This window comes from Ictalurus furcatus, chromosome 19 (assembly GCF_023375685.1).
Source record: "Ictalurus furcatus strain D&B chromosome 19, Billie_1.0, whole genome shotgun sequence".
NCBI classification, from domain to species: domain Eukaryota; kingdom Metazoa; phylum Chordata; class Actinopteri; order Siluriformes; family Ictaluridae; genus Ictalurus; species Ictalurus furcatus.
In genome coordinates, this window is record NC_071273.1 from 2,456,271 (window position 1) to 2,476,995 (window position 20,725).

At 44.6% G+C, this 20,725-nt stretch overlaps 2 non-coding genes and 1 pseudogene across 2 annotated transcripts; 1 reads left to right on the top strand and 2 right to left on the bottom strand.

The window, feature by feature from the left end:
• Window positions 1–9,499: 9,499 nt before the first annotated feature.
• LOC128623753 (U5 spliceosomal RNA) lies at window positions 9,500–9,614 on the top strand. Its single transcript, XR_008388652.1, has one exon. It is a non-coding gene; the product is annotated as a U5 spliceosomal RNA (small nuclear RNA).
• A 7,132-nt stretch (window positions 9,615–16,746) lies between these two features.
• Window positions 16,747–16,859, bottom strand: LOC128623761 (U5 spliceosomal RNA). The gene has a single exon (XR_008388658.1). It is a non-coding gene; the product is annotated as a U5 spliceosomal RNA (small nuclear RNA).
• A 39-nt stretch (window positions 16,860–16,898) lies between these two features.
• On the bottom strand, window positions 16,899–17,077 carry LOC128623784 (uncharacterized; annotated as a pseudogene).
• Window positions 17,078–20,725: the final 3,648 nt, after the last annotated feature.

The following is a 20,725-nucleotide window of genomic DNA, read 5'->3' on the forward strand; positions in this document are numbered from 1 at the left end:
ATGCAAAAATCCTATTGGCTTTTTTCGGGAACCAGGGTGATGCTAACTTTCGGGTTGCCTACAAAAATGTATCCTGCCAGCAGCACTTTATTAAATACAATGTATCTGGTTCATTTTTGTATTTTTCTTTTACTTCAGTTTATTTCTTTTTGCAGTATAACGATTGTAACAATAGGTACATTTTGTAAATCTCTGTATATATTTGTTTGTGAATGTTGTTCTGAAAGAAAAATAAAATAAACTATTAAATACATCATATACCAAACCAGAGGTTTTCAAAGTGGGGGCTGCCAGGGGGCACCTGGGGGGCCTCAACAATTTGGTGTGAAAAATAAATAAATACATGATTTTTTCAAATAATATATATATATATATATATATATATATATATATTTTATATATAATATACATACACACACACACACACACACACACACACACACACACACACTACCAGCAACTGCTACCATCTACCTCAAAAGAAATGGACAAGTTTTTAAAAAGAAAAAGCCCTGATGACAAGACCAACAGCCCAGCTGACCCAAACTCTGCTGCACAAAAAAAGAAGACCTTGTGGCCAAATAAAACTCGCAAGTATGAGGCTGTATACATAAAGTATGGATTTACTGTAGCACATAAGAATGGCAGTGAGTGCCCGAAATGTGTTCTCTGCCTGGAGATTCTCTCCAACGAATGTTTAAAACCTTCTAAACTTCAGCGTCATTTGAAACAAAAGCACCCAACAGAGGCCGAAAAGACAATGGACTTTTTCAAACGAAAAGAAGAGAATTTGGCTAGACAGTCGACCATATTCGTGCAGCAAGCTACTGTCCCCGAAAGGGCACTGAAGGCATCGTTTTTGGCGTCATACCACATAGCTCGTGCCAAGAAGCCACACACAATTGGAGAAGATCTGATTTTACCAGCTACCAAAGACATTGTAAGAGAACTGCTTGGTGATGATGCTGATTGTAAAATCGACACAGTACCACTTTCTGATAATTCCATAAGCCAACGGATTGGTGAAATGGAGAACCAGCGAATATTTTGCGCTTCAGCTGGATGAGAGCACGGATGTATCTAATGCTGCTCAACTGCTTGTGTACATCAGGTTCATTTCCCAGGAATGTTTTGTTGAACTAATACTATTTTGCAAAGCCACTGAAGGTAGGACCACTGGGAGAGATATTTTTTCCAAGTTTTGGATGAGTACATAGAATCTAATGGACTTGAATGGTCTCGTTGTGTGGGGGTGTGTTCGGACGGGGCCGCAGCCATGACCGGGAAGAGCAGTGGAGTGACCGCTCGTATCAAACTGAAAGCCCCGAATGCAGTTACCACACACTGTATGCTACACTGTGAGGCTCTCGTCACGAAGAGGATTGACGACGAGCTTAACCATGTATTACAAGACGTTATACAAGTTGTGAATTACATCAAAGCCCACCCCATGAAACACAGACTGTTCACTTTGCTTTGCAATGAGATGGGTACGGATTGCTGGGTTGCTGCTTCATTCCATTATGCATTGGTTATCACGGGGGGCGGTTTTGAACCACGTATATGAACTGAGGGGGGAGATTGCGGAGTTCCTCTCTTGTGAAAAGCATCAGCTGGCAGACCGTTTTACAAATGCAGCCTGGAATACATGTCAGATATTTTCCACCACCTAAATGTATTGAATCAAAGCATGCAAGGGCGCGACACCTACATATCGCATGTGCAAGACAAAGTGTGTGCTTTTTCGAAGAAGATAGTGCTATGGTCAAACAAGCTCCAAGAGGGAATTACAGAAATGTTTCCATTACTTCAACAAGAGCTCCTATCATCTGGTGAGTTGGGCACCATCTCTCCACTGATCCAGTCCCACCTTCAGCACCTACAGGGATATTTCAGAGACTATTTCCCTGACCTTGAAAACACGAATCTAAACTGGATTAGGAACCCCTTTGCTTCTGGTGTAGGTGCAAGTCTCGATTTAAAGGCACAGGAGGAACTGACTGACTTGACAAATTCATGTGATTTAAAAATGAAATTTGAGTCTGTTTCCCTTTCTAACTACTGGCTGCATGTGAGAAAAGACTATCCTGCCCTGGCTGAGAGAGCTCTGAAATGCCTTCTCCCTTTTGCAACAACTTACTTGTGTGAGTCTGGCTTTTTCACTTTTAAAATACTTAAAACACAGAGCACGTCTACATGTGGACAATGACATGCATATGGCACTGACAAACATAAAGCCCAGGCTTGACAATCTGTGTTGGAGCCACCAAGCCCATCCCTCCCACTAGTATGTTTTCTCTTTCTCACTCTCAGACAACCACACACACAGAGAATCAATAATGTAATGTAAATATGTAATTATTAATTTAAAAAAAAGGCGGGGGGGGGGGGGGGGACGGTATATTCAGAAGTCTGTATTTTTAATGTGTTTTAAAGACATCTTGCAAAAGGGGGGCCTCGGTCAAATGTTCATGCCATTTAGGGGGCCTTGCCCTGGAAAAGTTTGGGAACCACTGTACCAAACCATTCTGAATGTAGACAACTAGCTATGATAATACAACTGGCTTTGTAGTAACATTAATAAACCACAATAAATGAAATACAACTAAAACTATTTATTACTACTAATTGTGTCTTTAGGTATAGGCACCAATAACAGGATCCCGATTAGCGAAGGGTAATCCAATGATGTGCTAGCCAACATTCAGTGGAGTCAGCTAGCTTAGCTGTTGTAGCTAGCTAGCGCTTAGCACAGTTTCTGTACTAGTTTACTTATAAATGCACATTTGTACACAAATTGCAAAGACACCGTGTAGCTAAGTGTTTACATCAGAGTGCCTAATGGACTGAATGAGACCTATTATTTTATTAACTACAGTTTACACTCGGTGCTCCCACACTCCAAGAGCGTTAGCATTGCTACAAACAAAGCATGTAAATGCTAACCTTTAACTCGCAATTCTCTGAAAACGAACATAGAAAGTCACAATTACCTAATAACAGGCTTCTATATGTGTTTATATTCCATGGGTATTTAAGATACATGTGTAGTATCTGCTCTTATCCATGTGCTATTTTTACAGGACTGCTCTGTGTGGACTCGGTTGCAGAATAAAAAGCTTGGTTATAAATAAATGTGCAAGCAGTGTTTTCATAAATGTAAGACACGTGTTTAAGGAAGCGTTTGGGTCTGTTTGTGCATTTTGAAAAACATCACGAAGTTTGCACTTCGAAAAACTGGGAGGCCTGTATGGGTTAAAATGGCATTTTTGAACAAATGAATCTTTTACAAAATAGAGACCAGTAAAACCTCAAAATGTAAAGGGGCATCAGCAACGCAGAACTATCCAGGGGCAAATTTCACTAATTATATTTAGACACACATTTTATTTACATTTACTGTCCACTTTATTAGAAACACCTGCATATTCATACAATTATCTAGATCAGCCAATTATGCAGCAGTTGCACAATCTATAAAATCATGTAAATACAAGTCAAGAGCTTCTCTGATAGGTGACTAGGTATTGTGGCATGGTTGTTTGTGCCAGATGGGCAGGTCTGTGTATTTCAGAAACTGCTCATCTTCTGGGGAAGCTCTAATTTGGTTTGACAAAAAGCAGAGTTGATGATAGAACTCTGAGGAAAATTACCAGAGTGGTTCAAGCTACCAGGAAATAGTTCATTCAAATAATCACCTGTGCAATCAACCTCACATATCATACTGCCCACCCCTTTTCAAAAGGGCAACTAAGGGCTGCGCCAAAATCTGGCCTTAAGTATTCTGCCTGGCAGGTGCAAGCAATTTAGGTTAATCAGCCTGGAGAATTCTGGGCAACTGAGTTCTCCTGGACATCTGCCCTCTGCTGTCTGATGGCACAGCCTCTTACAGACATCATCATATGAAAAAGTACAATGTAGTAAACAGATAAGAGCAGATAAAGAACTAAATCTTAGTAAAAAACAAATAAGCATAGTGAACACCTAACATTATTGAATGACTGATCAATAGAATGAAAGAAACAACACTTCATTATGAGATTATCATATGATCAAAGTATAATGTAGTAAACAGATAAGAGCAGATACTACACTAAAGCTTAGTCAATCAACCATTAACCATAGTAAATAGTAGAGTTGGGGTACTCAATCCGAGACTCAGACTCGAGTCCGGACTCGAGTCCAGTTATGAACAAACTCACACTTGTCATGCACTCGAGTTAATTTGTACTTGAACTTGACATGACGCGGACATTTTGGACTGTGAAATTTTTCTGAGTACAGTCGAGTCCATGTCATGTGTAACCTGAAAAAAAGATTTAAAAAATAAATTACAGCATAAAATTAAGATGGCAAGAAATTAAGGAACGTTTCCCTGCCTGACCAGGGGACTTTCTGTTCGCACACACTTGAAACTCGTGCACAGAATGCTGCCTCATCATGCTAGTACTGAATTGAGTTCTCTTTAGCGGTTTCTTATGCTTGGAACGTCAAATAAATACACACACACATCATGCAGGTCTGGCTGAGTATTCATGCAAACACTGTCAGTTATGTCTTAAGTGAATGTAAACAGTTGGGGGGGAAATCGGATGTGTGTATTGGATACTGGATCTGTGCATTAGGTTACAAGAACAGAGCTGTGTTCAGAAATTAGTTTGTTGTCATTCATAGACAGATTAAAAGCAATAATAAATGATGCAGCTTGTTATGATGACATACTGCTAAATGTAACTACTCTGTGCTCTTTCTCAGCCTATGTAACTGTGTGGGGAGAAGCATCAAATAATTGAAATGTCAACTCGAACTGGACGACACAGTACAGTGTGATAGAAATACTCTTGAGAACTTTTCCCACCCTCAGTGTGAAATTACACTGTATGAGAATTAAGAGAAAAACCATCAGACCTTAAAAAGTAAAAAGCCCCTTTTTGAGTTATCCCAAGCCAGCCTCCCATCTCATCATTTCAGGTGACAATCAGGTGTGAGTGAGCACCCTGTTTTATGTAAAGAAAAGGGATCTATAGGAAGCTAATGTATGGGAGTGATGTTTATGGAAGTGCATGAACAAATGATCATGGAATGAACAAAGGATATTTTTGAGGACCTCAGAAAAAAGGTTGTTGATGCTCATCAGGCTGGAAAAGTTACAAAACCATCTCTAAAGATTTTGGACTACACCAATCCACAGACAAACAGATTATGTACAAATAGAGGAAAGTCAAGGCCATTGGTACCCTCTCTAGGAGTGGGGGCCAACAAAGATCATTTCAAGAGAAAGAATTGTAATAGTCTGCAAAGTCACAAAGGAACCCAGGGAAACATCTAAGCAACTAAAGGCCTCTCTAACATTGGCTAATGTTAATGTTTATAAGATAAGATACGATAAACTTTATTAATCCCACACTGGGGAAATTCCCTCATTACAGCAGCTCAGTAACACAAAAAACAGATAGGAAAGAATACGCATTACATAGGAATAGAATTGAAAAAAAATTCTAAAACTATATATATATATATATATATATATATATATATATATATATATATATATATATATATATATATATATATATATATATACACAATAGGAATAGAAAAATAAGAATAAAAGTAGTCAAAATAATAATAATGGTAATATGTACACTTTGAACACCTCAATGTATGTACAGATGAATACAAATATGAATATATACAGATGAGTAACACTTTGTTAATATACATAAATGGATTGTTGCACAGATAACATTAGAGGGTGAGCAACAAATAATAATAAATGAATAAATGTTCATATTGCAGAATTATTGTGAATGTATAGGTTGATGATGCAAAACAGCTAATAGTGCTACATTATGTTGTTTTTTGCATTAAAGAGTCTGACCGCTATAGGGATGAAGGACCTGCGGTAGACCAGGACAGAGCTAGCCCTCTTAACCAGTTTGTTAAGAAGTTTCCTGTCCCTCTCTGTGCTCCCAACTCCCCAGGAAACTACTGCATAGACGATAGCACATGTTACCACAGTGTCATAGAAAGATTTTAGCAGGGTCCTGCACACACCAGAAGACCTCAGTCTCCTCAGCAGGTGGAGACAATTTTGGCCCTTTTTATACAGGACATCTGTGTTTATGGACCAGTCCAATTTATTGTTTAGGTGAACACCCAGGAATGTATACGTCTACACCCTGTCAACACCCTAGATTCTCACCAGCATAGACTGGGGTGGCCTCCTGCGGAGGTCGACTACCATTTCCTTTGTCTTGCTGGCATTGAGGCAGAGATGGTTTAATTCACACCAGTTGACAAAGTCAGCGATGACCTCCCAGGATTCCTGATCATTCTCCTCTGATACTTGTCCAACAATGACTATCATCATAGAACGTCTGCATGTGGCAACTGCTAGTGCTATGCCTGAAGTTCGCTCTGTATAGGGTGAAGAGAAACGGAGCGAGCACTGTACCCTGTGGTGCTCCCGTGCTGCTAACCACCACATCAGACATACAGTCCTGGAGCCTTACATACTGTGGTCTGTCAATGAGATAGTTGATGATCCATGCAGCCAGATGGCAATTAACTCCAGCTCCCAATAGCTTCCCCCTAAGTAGTGATGGCTGAATTTTATTGAAATCACTGGAAAAAAAAAAAACCGATCATCACAATGCTCCCAGTATTCTCCAGGTTTAGAAGTGATCTGTGCATCGGATAAATAATGGCATCATCAACCCCAGTGCCTGGTCGGTAAGGGAAATGTAGAGGGTCTAGCTCTGAACTCACTAGGGGCACAGGAGATAAATAAATAAATAAATACGGTTCGAATTCGGTGTTCGATGGAGTAAGACGTGAAGTTGGAGGCTCTTGCTGATTTCGATTAAAATTGTAATTAATTAGCACTTTTTGGTCATAAAATATATTTTGACTTATTCTACTTCGTTTCCTCATTTGCATTTTTAACTTTGTGGCACGTTAAGATGTCTGGAAAGAACACGAAAACCCGTGGTAGCATTCAGACACGACTGAGACCTAGTGAGCGCACCGTGAGCGAGTCCTCTTCTCCCCCTGAATCCGCGTCCCCGAGCTGTGACCCTGATTTCACCGCACTCAAGCTTGAGTTGCTGGCTTCACTGAGGAAGGACATTGCCGATATTTTTAAAAAGGAGTTTCAGGCGATGTTCAGGGATGCGCTGTCTACTATCCAGCTTGACCTGCAGGCCGTGAAAACACAGCAGGCTGGTGATAAAGTCGCTATCGATGCTACCATATCAACACTGAAAGGTACTGTTGGGGAAATGGAGCACGAGCTCTCCGGTTGCACCGATGACATAGTTCATATGAAGACTACTATCGAGTCTCTCACTGCGACTGTGACTCAATTAGAGAATAAATGTGAGGATTTGGAGTCGAGGTCACGGCGCAATAACGTTAGGATAGTCGGAGTTCCAGAGGGCCCTGACACCTGTACAACTGCTGCTGTAGCGGCCTTGTTAAAGGAGGCGTTTGGTCTGGAGAAGGAGCCGGTTCTGGACCGGTCCCACCGGACCCTTCAGCCGAAGCCCAAGCCTGGTGAACGACCACGAGCTATTGTGTGCAGATTCCACTATCACAGTGACTGTGTTGATATTTTAGGCCGTGCGAGAGAGATCCAGCAGATTAAAACGAGGGATTTGACCATCTCCGTTTTTCCCTGACTACACAGCCAAGACAGCCCGGGCCCGGGCCGCGTTTAACGAGGTTCGGCATCAACTTCGTGGTATTGAGGGAGTTCGCTATGGAATACTTCACCCAGCTCGGCTTCGCATTACATATAACGGTGTCCAGAAGGACTTTATTTCAGCGGAGGAAGCAGGAGACTACGTAAAACTCTTGATATCGGGGTGAACTGCATCACCTATATAGTGGAGCTTTTTTCACTTTTATTCTTTTTTTGCACTCGGCCTTCCAGCTCTACAGAATTCGGATTCTTATTGAAGATATTGTCGGTGCATTACTTAGTCTAGATTTTGTGGACTCACTCCTCTTAAATTTACTTCTGTATTAATGTGCTTCTCTGTTTTGATGCTCTGACTGGGTTAGAGTTTATTTCATTTTATTAGTGTTGGTTCCTCATCTTTACATGCTACACTGTGTTATATTATTTGTTACAAGTCTTTAAAAGGTAAAAGTGCGCAGACTATTTATCAGATTTTAAGTCAGTAGGGGACTTCTCTTACTGGAATTTTTTTTTTTGTTTAGGTAATTTAGTTGGTTAGTTCGGCTTACTCTTTGAGTTGTTTTCACATTGTGGACAACTCTTGGTGGAAAACACGAAACACTGCTGTCTCCCTTTGTTTTATGGAGACTTTGGGTGTGTTGGGGGGGAGGGGGGGTCCCACTCCGGCTGGGACAGGCACGCCTTTAAGATTTATTTGTTGGAATGTCAGAGGTAATCCTATCAAGAGATCTAAGGTTTTTACATATTTGAAACGTCTTCCACTCGAACTTTAATTTGAAAGTAGGAGGGGTCGCTATTTTAATTGACAAAAGGTTTACAGTTTTCGTCCACTAACGTTATCACTGATGTGAACGGTAGATATATTATAGTTGCTGATACTCTAATGCAAAGACAGGTATTGTATACGCTCCCAACTTAAATAAATAAATAAATAATTCATCTATTTTTTAATTTTTTATTTTATTTATTTATTTATTTATTTTATAAATGGCATCCCTTTATTGTATACTTTATGGAGTTACAGACACCTCCCACTTAAATTTTTGTGCCTGTTCTTGGGTTTTATAATATTTATATAACCAGCGACAGTTATTGAGTAGCCATGATGAGCCGGGGGGGGGGGGGGATTGGGGGGTTTGTTTTGTTTTTTGTTTTTTTCTTCTTCTCAATGAAATATTTGGGAAAGGGAAGGGAGGAGAGAAGAGAAAAGGTAAATGAATCACATGAAAATGAATCACATGAATATGAATCACATGAAAATAAATTACATGTAAATGAATCATATGAAAATGAATAAATAAATTAAAACGTAAAAAAAATAATAATAAGCTCATAATTGAATCAGTAAAATGTTACAATTTATGTGATAAAACTTCTTACTTGTTTTTATCAGTCATATATGTAAAAATATATTGCTGAACAAAAAACTGTAGAAAATAAAAACATGTCCTGTAGAATATAAATAAATAAATAAATAAATAAATAAATAAATGTTTAAGTTGAGCAATTGTACAAAATGGAACAGGGGTCAATCGTAAAGGTTTCAGATGTACTTAATGAAAAAGGGAGGGCACCCAATAATAGGTTTTTAATACAAAGTAGGGTTAGAAGAAGTGTGAAAAAAGTAGGAAAAAAACAAAGTGACAAATGGTAGCATAAGACAGCGGAGTGCAGAGCCCCGAAGAAATGCAGCCTCTGTGGTTCTGAGGGACATCTTTACAAGGGCTGATCGCTGAAGTGACTGGCGTTCTAGGCCGTCGATGGAGTTTCAGAGGCCTGGGCTGACTTCATGTATAGCTCGGCTTTCTCTTCATTCACACATAAATCTTTTGCCTGTTACTAAAGATTTCCATGGAGAGGAACGTTGACGAGTTCAGCTTATTTTTGTGGGCTTTGCTGTGGCAAAGCTGTATTTGTTTTACTGTTCAATGTAAGAGAGGGAACGGGTTTGGCTTTGGGATGCAAGGTCGGGTGGGGGTGGAGTCTAGTTGCTCAATCCTCTCTGTACAAGGTCTTCAAGCACGTGGTCACGCATGTCGTCCAGGAGTGGAGGCTTTGCCAGCTGGTGCTCATTAGGCCAGAGGCCATAATGGGTTATTGCTTTTTGGCCTTTTGGCTAAGATCAAGATGTCAGAAGTAGACGTGAGTGAGCCGGTCCGAGAGGCCCGGCTGAGAAATTCTGTGAGGGTGGAGCTTCAGCAAGATGCAAGTTATGCAGAGATGTCAAGATTCAAGGTGGAGCACCTGGATATGGAGATATTGCAAGGGGTAATGAAACAGACCACATCAGTTCTCTGCTTGCAGGACTTTGCACATGCCGGTTTCATGGATGTAACCTTTGGGGACATGACTTCCTGTTTGGAGTTTGTTGCAACCTGGGAGAGAAATTTGCAGCACCCTGCCGTACAAAGCCTAAGAGCTTTGTAAGAGCCCTTTATATTTGGGAGGACGTGCCTGTGACCATGCACATGTACAACCCTTTTGTGGAGGAGGGCGACATCAGGCATTTTCTTCAGAGATTTTGTGGGGGGGGGGCAGAAAATCTGTAATGCCTTCGGGATTTGGACTGGAAGGAGGAAATACCTGGTGCGTTTCCAGCCAGAATCAACAGCTCCTGGTGGGGTCGTATAGCCTCCAGGGTCTTTTGCCATCGGGCCTCATAGAGGTTTCCTGTATTATCACGGGCAGCCAGTAAACTGCTGGAAATGTGGAGCAGCTGCACACACAAAATCTGCCTGCAACAGCAGCAAGTGTCGCTTCTGTGGCTCTCAGGAGCATGGGTCAGCGGATTGCAGTGCAGCCTTTGTGAGGAGAAGACCACCTCTATAGCGGCTGTGTTTTGATAAAGAAAACTTTTGCAGACCTCTTCTACCTGGATGACAGCAGGGTAGAGGTGGGAAAAGCCCCGGCATGAAGTCAAGGAAGCCCCATCCAGATACATGGGAACATCCAGAGTTATTGGGGGCAGAGAAAAAGGGTGGGAAAACTGGGACAGAACTCAGACCAGGAGAAGGGTCGGGGGAAAGAAGGCAAAAGCTGGGAGCAACAGAGAGCGATGACAGGAAAGGAGAAAAAGGTCAGGAAACAGGGTGGGGGGAGCTCCCTCTGTGGCAGTTGGAGGGCGGCAGTTGGAGGGCGGGCCCAGCATGTCTGGCCCAGTGTGGTCCTCAAAGAGGGGTCGTGGGAGCAGATTGGGGGTCAAGGGGCCCTGCTGAGCGGAGGGTTTGGGCGAATAGCACTGTAGACGGACCAACAGACACCTCGGAGTGGGCAAAAGTTCTAGGGAGGTGGCCTTTCCCTTGTGAGGACAGGGATGCAGAGCCGGCGAGGAGGATCTGCTTCCAAGGGACAAAGCATTACAACGACCGAGAGGGTATGGGGGATCCTGAGTCTTCAACAGAAATGGAGGAGCAGGAGTATTCCCCATTAGAAGGACGCCCTCTGTCACCTCCTTCCCCTTTCCCTGGATGGGAGGAGGTGGGGCTCAGAAAGACTACGGGGATGAAGGTGGCAGGCAGAGGGAGAGGGACCCCCCCCCGCAAAGGACAGAATATAAGGCTGTTTTCAGGTCTTGTTGTTTAAAATTGGAAAGTAATGCAAATCACTGAAGAACATGAAGATCTGCACTTTAAATGTGAGGGGGCTGAAGAACCCCACAAAGAGGAGAGGGTTGTTTTTGTCCCTAAAGTATGTGGCCTTTAACATTCTGTTTTTGCAAGAATGTCACCTAAAAGATAGAGAAGATGTGGTTGCTTTTAAAAAAAAAAAAAAAAACTGGGAAAAGGGTTTTCAGAGTGGGGTGTAGGTAGCGTGAAAGAAGATGGGGTGGAAATTTTGTTTAAAGAGTGGGACGCTATAATAGAAGCATCGGTGAGCATAGTGCCGGGGAGGGCCCTGTGTGTCAACTGTTGGTGGCGTGGGGTCACCCTCAGACTGAAATGTCTATGCACCTTGCACGGAAGGGGCGCGGGGGAGTTCTTCAGGGCCCTAGAGCACGTCTGCTTTACCAACAGACTGGTGCTCCTGGGTGGGGACTTCAATGTCTCCCTGGATAGAGCCGTGGCAACAGAGGGGAGTCTGGAGCTGCGGACTCCATGCAACGCTTTCCACCTGGTTAATGCCAACAGAGTGGCAGGACCAAGTGGGCTGAGTTTCACGTGGAGCAACTCCCAAGGATATTGGTCTAGGCTCTACTACCTATTCCTTCCCAGAGGGCACGAGGTGAGGGAGTTTGTAAATCATCCCACATGAGCCACTGACCACAACATTGTTGGGGTCACGGTGGCCCTAAGCGAGCAGAGCAGAGGCCGGAATTTCTAGCGGCTCAGTGCAAGCCTGCTGCAGGATAAGGCCTTTTGTGAGGCTTTCTGTGCAACTTTTAAAGGATGGCGGGCCATGAGGATAGGGTGGTCCACTTGGGGTGATTGGTGCGACGGGGTGAAGGCACGCACTGCAGTGTTCTTTAGGGAATGGGCGAAGGAGAAAGCCAGGGGGCAGTGGGAAGAGATCCAGGCTGCCTCAGAGGAGTTCCAGAACCTGGGCTCAAAGTTGGCATCAGGGAAGTCCACGTCGTGGAATCAGTTTGTGAAGACGTAGGCCCAGATTCGTGGGTTTTTTGAGAGGTGGGCCAAAGCCTTTGCTATAATGGCAGGGGCGCATGAGACGGTAGAGGGGGAGCACCCATCCAGGTATTTCTTTCAGGCAGTACGGGCAAGGCAGAAGATGTCTCGTATTGAAGGATTGCTGCAGAGAGGCATGGTAGTGACAGCCACCACTGCAATTTTGGAAGCGGCTGCAGCTTTTTACGAGACACTTTTTTCAAGAGGGGACAGGAAGGGGAAGTGCAAGACAGGGTGCTACAGCGCCAGGACTAGATGGGCTGCCAGTAGAGTTTTACTCTGCCTTTTGGGAAATAATAGGGCCAGACATGCTGGTGGTATATCGGGAGCGGCTTGAGCAGGGACTTTTCACACCCTCAATGAGGATGGGGTGCATTTCCCTGCTGTATAAGCAGGGGGATCGGACAGATATGGTAAATTGGCACCCTATTACACTCCTTATGGCAGATTAAAAAATCCTGGCAAAGGCCATCGCTTTGAGGGTGGGAAAAGTGGTGAGTCATCATCCACCCGGACAAGACGTGCGGTGTGCAGGGCCGGACATGTGCCCTAAATTTATGCCTAATACGAGATGTCTTAACCAAGGCGATGGAGCAAAGCCAACCCTTGGCCTTGCTGAGCCTAGACCAGGAAAAGGCATTTGACCGGGTTAGTCATGCTTTCCTTTTTGCTGTGCTCAAGAGGTTGAGTGATGAAGCTGTTCTATGATTAGGTGGCAAGTAGGGTTTTCGTCAACGGCTTTCTGTCGAGGCCGGTAAGGCAGGCGGGTGGGGGGAGACAAGGGTGTCCGCTCTCCCCGCTGCTATACGTGTTGGCAATTGAGCTGCTAGTGGCTAGCCTGCGAGCAGACCAAAGTCTGGCAGGGTTCCATGTCCCCAGGGTGGAGGGGGGGGGATGCAGAGCCTTAGTCTCTGTTTACGCGGATGACCTGACTCTCTTTGTAACAGATGAGGAGGACTTCCTCATTGGGGTCCTCATTGGGGTCCTACTGCCAGGCCTCCGGAGCTTTGGTCAACTCCATGAAGTCCAGGGTTATGGCGTGCAGGTCCTGGCGGGGCAGGTCAAGTGCTTGGGGTGGTTACCCAGTATGCCCAGATGGAATAAAGATTTTAGGCATTAATTTCTTCCATTCAGCCAGCAGAGCCAGGAATTGGGCCAGTGTGCTGAAGAAGGTACAGCAGCGCCTTGCCCTATAGGAAAACTGAAGGCTGTCAATCAATGGCCGAGCACTTGTCATGAAAACGGACATCTTGTCCAGGCTAATCCATACAGCCAATACCAATTTCCATGCCCACTTGCGGGGGGTCCAGGTTAGAAAGATCAGTCTTTCATTTTATCTGGGCAGGGACAACAGAGCTGGTGCAGAGAGCTCTTATGTACCAGCCAATAGCAAAAGGGGGAAGTGGGGTTCCTAACCACCTCTGGAAAATGGTGTTCATGCTGATTAGCTCTGTGTGGAAAGCTGTTATCCGTCTTCCGAATCACCTTGCTTCATGCTTTGCCAGGTACTGGCTGGGCTTCCCCTTGAGGAGCCTAGCTCCTCTAGAGCGGACAAGCCCATGGACCTTTGAAAGACCATGGCACTATGAGCACATGGCACAGGTCTTGGGGCAAGAAGGGTGCCTCGAAGGAACTGGTGCGAGATTCGGTCAAATGCTTTTTTCGAAATCTAGATTTAGGACTACTAGTCGAATATTTCTGTCTCTCGTGTAACAGATGACATCTCTAATCAGTAATAAGCTGTCTGTGACCTTCCTCCCAGGCACAGCACATGCTTGATCTGGTTTGGATCACGTCCTCTAAAATGGTCGACATATGTGCAGCTAAAATTTTGCTAAAAAGCTTACAATCAAAGTTTAAAAGCGTGATGGGTCTCCAGTTTTTGAGGTCTGTCTTGTCACCTTTTTTGTGCAGAAGTGACACTATCCCTGTTCTGAAGCTGTCTGGAGGTCTGTCCAAGGTCTCGAATTTTTTAAAATCAGTGAGTAAGTCATGTGCTAAAATGTCCCAGAAAGTCAGATAAAATTCTAGGGGGAGTCCATCCATTCCTGGGGATTTCCCCCTTTTAAAACCTTTTAAAGAATTTTGCATTTCAAAAACCATAAAATCCTGGGATAAAAGCACGGCTTTGCTGTTGACCTTGTTGTCTAAAAAGGCTAAAACTTCCTCCAAGGTATCTTTGTGTACATATTTTTCACTGTATAAATTACCATAAAATTCTTCCACCCCACCTAAAATCTCATTTGCTGTTTTGAGATCCCTCCCTCCATCTTTTATTGTGGTAACTGCACTTCCCCTTGATACAATCTTTAAAAAAAAAAAAAAAAAAAAAAAAATACCTCGTACACTTTTCCCCTTCCTCAATCTTTCTCTCTCTCTCTGCTTCTTAAAATGACCCCCCTGCTTTGTATGTCTGAAATTGGAGCCACTCCACACAGAGGGTCCTGGGGTCCACAGGGCTTCCCAATTCCTGTAACTACATAAAAAGGGCAGAGCACACTCTTGTAATAAAAACACATCAGACTTAAAAGATTTTAAAAGGTAAAAAACACTCTGTGCACTCAGGGTGGACCTCACACTTCTCACATTGATTGTTGAGATTGTGAGGGTCATGAGCAGTATGGTTAAAAAGGTCTGCAACAGTATTAAAAAACTTGACAGACAAAATTAAAAACCTATTAAAGACAGAATATCTCTTGTGACATTTTCTCTTCCTTTATCCCAGTGGGCCTGGGTTCAGGAGGACATGGGCCGCAGAGGCATCCTCTTGCAGCTCCGCTGGCGACGATGTTCTTAGCTGGAAATGCAAGAAGGAAACCTCATTTGGGGGCTCCGAGGGCCACAAATGGTTCAGATCTTCTGAGGACGAACTGTCTCGCCGCTGCTCTGCCCTCAGCTTTTTCTCCTGTTACCAGAGGAGATCCCACAGGTCTTTTCTGGACCTGAGCATTTGGGAGTGGACAGTCTATCCCACTCTCTCCAGATTCTAAACTTTTTTCGGATACTATCTGCATGGAGGAAGCTGCCCCCTCTTCCCCTTCCTCCATTTCCTGTCCATTCTTTTCTGGGGAGGGGGTAGCTTCCTCCCTCTTGTTGGCTGACTCCACCCCTGGACCCGCCCCACTTCCTCTTACCCGCTGAAACCCTGCGGCTGACGGGAAATTTGACTTTCCCGCCAAAACCACAGGGCCCGCCTTCTTCTCCATTGTTTGCTTTGGTTGCTCAGTTGGTGGGGTGGCCATCTTGTTACCTTTCAGTTTGTTGGCAAAACTTTTAGGGCAATCGCTGTAGAGGTGGTTTGTCTCCCCACACAGATTACACCATCTGGCAATGGTGCACTCCTCAAAAACATGACCAATTTCTCTACACTTCCCACATATTACTTCCTGACATGCTACAGCTAGATGTCCCATTCTCCCACACTTGTGACAGAGTTTGGGCATTCCTTGATAATGAGTGTAGCCTCTGTTCTCTCCCAACATAATCATGGAAGGCAGATGTCTCAGGCCCTGGTAGCCCCCAGCATCTTCCCATTGTTTAACGGGAATCCACCAGGAGGAATTCCAGATACCGTCCTCATCCAACACTTTGACTAAGGGATGCACCGATTGTTCGGCAACCGAAATTATTCGGCCGAAAATGGCAAAAAAATCATTTTCTGTGTTCGGCCTAATAAGTGAAAAGGACGAATAAATTTGACCAAACAATGATGTGTAAAACTAACATCATAACCTTTGTTCAGGGGCAGAGTCACTAGACAGTTCAGTTCATCGGGTTTGAAATTAAGAGATTTTTGGATGAGCTAACTGGAGAAGTCAAGGCGTGATATCCCCAGGAGCTTACCATCCACCTCTTTAAATAAGAAATGTACGCTGTGGTGCCTCCTCATGCCAGCACAAGCAGCCGACATTTTGGAGGCACCACTAGCCTAGAAACATAAATAAATAAATAAACTGTAATAAATAATTAAAACAAACACAAACCAAAAGACAATAAATATTATAAAAAAAAACAAAACAAATGAATTAACTAATAAATTTGTACTTACCTGTACACAGGTCCAATGGCTTAATGTTCCTTTAACCAAAAGGCACTGAAAAAAATACACAGAGTCCACACAAATGTTTTTTTTGGATAGTTTGCCCAAAACCATGAAAAGGCTGAGAGGAATGGCCGACAAAGAGTCAATGTCTGTCTCAAACTATTGGATTTAGCCAAAAGACCGAGAAGCGATAACCCATTATGGCCTCTGGCCTAACGAGCACCAGCTGGCAAAGCCTACACTCCTGGAGGACGTGTGTTACCACGTGCTTAAGGACCTTGTGCAGCAAGGATTGAGCAGTTAGGCTCCACCCACAGCCGATCTTGCATCCCAAAGCCGAACCCCTTCCCTGTCTTATATTAAACTGTAAAACAAATATACTTTTGCCACAGCAAAGCCCACAAAATTATCTGAACTTGTCAACGTTCCGCTCCACGGAAATCTTTAGTAGAAGGCAAAAGATTTATGTGTGACTGAAGAGCTTGCGCTGGCCCCTTACACCTGCATTTCCTCCTTTTATTCGACCCTTTTGAAAAGGTGCACCGTTCCTGGAGGTACTGCAATACCAGGTTGATGCATGGAACGGACGGAGCAAGCCCCTCTTCCAGCTCCTTACTCTAAAAATCCGCTTAATATAACGTCCTCGAATGGAGGACGTATCAGGTACTAAACTGATAAGAGCAGATTTTTTTTTTTTATTACAAAACACATCTGCAAGTTTGCCATCACATTCACAGGTCTGCCAATATAAAAAAAAAAAACACATGGAAAGCCCAAACTGAAAACTTTCCAAAAACTTGAATACAAAAAAACCCATCAAATACCGTCTTAGCAAATAAAGAAACCCCATGCGCTTTAGACAAGTCCCATATCAAAACACCCCCTTTACAATGTTTGGTCTTACACCATTTAAATTACTCAAAATGTAAAAAAGGCTTCTGCCACAGCCCGCAAACCGTTCCACAAATGAAAGGCCTCCCACTTAGAAACAAAATATGAGCATCTTTAGACCCAGAATGGATCCCCAAACAAAACAAATAAGACAACAAAACAAAGAAAGGAAAAGATACTAGGCTCTAAATCCCACACTGCTATGCCCTCCTCCCTTTTCCCCACCCACTCTATTTAAACTGCTATCCCACCTCCTACCCTTGCAAACCTACTGCCCTCTCCTCATCTCTCCTCAATTTCCTAATCCTGGCCCTGAACATGTCGAACAAGCTACCCCGGCAGACACACGCAGACAGACTCATTCACATTCATAGAAACATTCTTTCTTTGCGCCCCACAAAACGCACTTTGCCGCTGAGACTGCTTGCCAAGGCCTCACAACCTCTGGTCCCATGTGCTGCAAGGCCCTGCCCTACAGAACGAGGTCACGTGTATACCTGCTGACCACCACGCTGCAACACGTTGCCAGAAACTGACTGCAACAGGACATGACCACAATGTGTCCGCATCCAATCAGGCACAGAGGTGTGCGGCTTGAGCCATGCCAGTATAGCCGTTCTCTTACCGGGAGACGTCCCAAAGCCCACGGCCAATGCAGATCTTTGCTGGCCCCATCTAGCCACGTGGGCTGCATAGCTGCCTACTCTACGACTGGCACCCTGGGAAGGGACTCGCCAGTTCGTGCCGTGCAGCGGTCTCTCCAACTTTTATACAGCCTCCTATGGTCTAACAAGAGGCTATCCACCAAACTCCAGGGCTGGCTACGGACAAAGTCTGCCACCTTCCGGTAATGCCATGGGCAGTCATCCGACCCTGGCAACATTCCCTTCCAGGCGTCCACTGTTTGCAGGGTAAAACCTAGCCAGAACCTTGCGAACCAGGATGTCACGTGGCCTTCTGTCTCACCAAACAACTTTCCGTGAAATGCCACATACATCTCCATGGTCTTAAAGGGGGCGCAAACCAATCCTCTTCCCCCTTTCTACCGCTCCATATAAATTCTTATTCTGGCCACCTTTCTCCCACCAGATAAACATAAATAGGGTGTGCTCTACACATCTCCCCGTTACAAATGGAATGGGGAAAACTAAGGCTAGATGATTGAGGCCTGCCAGCAGGTCGGAATTCACCGCCAGTACTCCATTCTGCCCCGTCTCTCGGCCCTGGCTTGTGTCTTCCTCAAAGGTGGTCCCTTTCTCCAGACGACCACCCCCAAAATTTGGAGGCCATCCTGGCACAGAGGGTGCGGGTGGACACCATAGGCACAAGGGCTGGCTTAATGTGAATACAGTCGCTAGATATGTTGCCCACAAAATCAAGGCCTTCCTCAGAGCAAACACAGAGAGGAAAGGTGGATGGGAATCCAACATATACGGGAATAGAAGCATCGAGAGGAGTACTCACTGGGTGGAAGTCACAGCTCTGGCTCACACTGCGCATCCAAGCTGGGCCATAGCTGAAGGACGCTGCCCCCAACAGGCAGATGGTAGGACACAAGTAATGTTCATTGTAAGGTTCTACCAAACATTCATCCAAATTTCCCAAAGGTGGCATGAGAGGGGGTCGAGCACTACGCTCATGACATACCAGACAGGTGTGATTGGTAACTGTGCGAGCTGTATGAAACATCCAATTCAAATACAAATTGCTGCGAGGGCGGGTAGCCTCCTTATAAAAGCTACATCTCTGCAGCTTTACCATTTGGGCGGCGGTGGTCCTTTCGACTTTAACGGTTTGGGGTTGATCACTGCATGCTGTCTGGTTACAACGAAAAGAAAAGTAGAGGTGCGATATTGTTTTCAGTCCCCTAATGCGAGTAATACCATTTGCCTGGGTAATAATACTGACTCTGAAGGTGTCCGCTGAGCAATGAAACAACTTTGGGTGACCGGTGATCTTTAATGGACCTACTTGCGCAACCAATTGGACAGATTGTAGCATGCCTGCTCTCTGATGCAAAAAATCAGTCCCAGGTGGCTGCCGGTTTGTACCTCTTAACAAGGAGCGCTGCATGCTCCACATTTTGTAAAGGATGGTATAGTTGGTGTCTGCTCTAAGCAACTGTGCACCCTGGGCCAATTTAAGCAAAGCTAAGGCACATCTACGGTCTATATTAGCAGGAGTAGTTGGGCTCATTGGTATGGGCAGGCCATTAGTGTGTCTGCATGATCTGCAAGGGATTACAGCATTAGCCTGCCCAGCGCTAGGCACCCGCAAATGAAAGATTGTGCTACTGTTTCCGACGGTAGTGTGGTGCAATGAAGTTTCAGTCATGGGTACTATTTTCTGGACCTTAGTACCACCTAGAATAATAATAATAATAATAATAATAATAATAATAATAATAATAATAATAATAAGCGTGGTCTTTCCGACAGTACTTATTACAACGATGGCCGCAAGAAGCACCCTGATTTTAATGTGATGGCTGGTGCGGTTCAGCCGCATCCGGGGGTATGGCCTCGGGGCCAGCTTGGGGAACGAAAACTGGTCCAACTGCCTCAGGGCCAGCTTGGGGAACGACATCTGGTCCAACTGCATGAGCTACCTGTGGAAACGGAACTGCAAATTCAGGTGAAAGGAGCTGTAGAATTTGCTGGTTTATATGGGATAAGCAAGGATGTCGAGATCTCTCAGATCCTGTAGATATAGTGTCCCCAGTAGCTGCTCGTATGGGTGACGATCATTCTCTAACAACTGCAGCACTCCCTCCCCTCTCTCGTCGTCAAGTATGAAAGGGGCTTCAGGAAACTGGTCTGGGTCTGGACTAGGGGCTGGAGGTGCAGGGACTTCCTCAGGTGGTATGTCAGCCACATCTGGTACTACCCGTAAGTCTTCGCCTGGTCCGTGTTCTGGAGTTCTACAAGTACACCTGGTGGTAGCAGTGTCGGGGTCACTTGCTGCCTGGCGGCGTGCTCTGCGCTCTCCCCTCCTTTTAACTTGTCCACGTGTTCTGTGGGATGGACCCGCCTGGGGGTCATCTGGATCACTGTCGCTTGTGAAGTCTAGGTCTTCTTGATTATCTACAGAGCATGTGTTGTCTGCTTTTCCGGTGGGATGCAGTAGTCTCCCTTTCCCTCCTTGAGTAGGATGCTGTAGCCTATCTTCCCCTTCCTCAATAGGGCGCAAAAGACTGCCTTTTCCTGTCCCACGGCTGCAGTGATTTAGGTGGTACCAATGCTCCTTACCTTGAACTTTTACTGCAGTTGGGGTTGCTGCAACCACCTTGAATGGTCCTTCCCTTCGAGGGTCGTTGAAGTGCGTTTGAATGTGCGTATGTACACGTAGTCCCCTGGTTCCACAAGTCTTTCAGGTGTGGTGACGTCTTCACCATGGATTGCCTCGTGCACCTCGAATACAAATGCCTGTGGATTTGGGTTAGGTGGAGCACATATTCCTGCATTTTGC